Source organism: Lathyrus oleraceus, chromosome 3 (genome assembly GCF_024323335.1).
Source record: "Lathyrus oleraceus cultivar Zhongwan6 chromosome 3, CAAS_Psat_ZW6_1.0, whole genome shotgun sequence".
NCBI lineage: Eukaryota > Viridiplantae > Streptophyta > Magnoliopsida > Fabales > Fabaceae > Lathyrus > Lathyrus oleraceus.
In genome coordinates, this window is record NC_066581.1 from 417,723,623 (window position 1) to 417,724,734 (window position 1,112).

Consider the following 1,112-nt stretch of genomic DNA (forward strand, 5'->3'; position numbering starts at 1 on the left):
AATTTTTTTTCATGGTTTTGTATGGATGTCTACTATTTTATGATGCTGGTTTCAAGAATTGTTGATGTCTGGATTTTTATGTGTGAATTTTTGAATCCATGTGGTGCCAAATTGATATAGTGTATTCAACACATTGTGAAATCCTCATTGTTGAGCCATTTGATCCAATTTTTTGCATGCTTGACATTCATACATGACATGAATTATTGGTCACTGGTTTGGATTTTTTCTCACATATTATCATCATTTTTGACACATAGAGAAAAGTGTGACAATTTGTGTCACATTTTTGACATTGAATTGGTGCATTTTTGTTCACATAGCATTTGCATCATTCTGGATTTGATTTTTTGCATGTTGAGTATTCATGGCATAAGGAACTTGTACAAAAAATCTCAAAGTCATTGCATGCATTTCTGATTTGGTATGAATTTTCTAAGTTGGAAGTTCATTTTGTGCATATTTTTGGTCATTGCATGGCATATACAAATTGAGGCACTTGGTTATTGATTTGATGCTGGTCCTTTTGAGGACATTGAATGGAGTGTTTGAAGGTGTAACGTGTAGAAGATTGGGTTCTGTTTTGGTCATTTGGTTAGGTTTTGAATCTTGTCTTTGTACTAGGGTTTTGTACATGAACTAACTTTGCTTGTTGTTTCAGGTTTGGATATTCTTCATGGATGGTTGGATTTGTTCTCACTTGTGAGATGCAAATGCATTTGAGTTCTAACCTATGTTTGTTTTGTAGGGTTTAATTGATGTGGTGAACTCATGAGCTCATTTGAGTGCAAGGGCACTTTTGCACTGAATTGTGTAACTGTTAGAGGGTTTCACTGCTTGTTTTCTGGTTTTATGACTGAAGTACTAACTGTTTAGTCTTTGTACATGTACCTTAGTTGCTTGCTTGCTTTAGCTCTTGCTTAAGCTTTGGATTGTGGTTGATACACCACTCAGGTAGTTAGCTTCTTACTTCATGTAGTCTGAAGTCTTGTCACCTTTTTGGCAGGCATTTTGCTGGCAAGTCCTCCTTCAGAGGCACTGTTTGTGTTTGTTTAAAATTATGCTCAAAGACCTCCAAGAAGAGGCATGTGATATTTGATAAGACCTCCAAG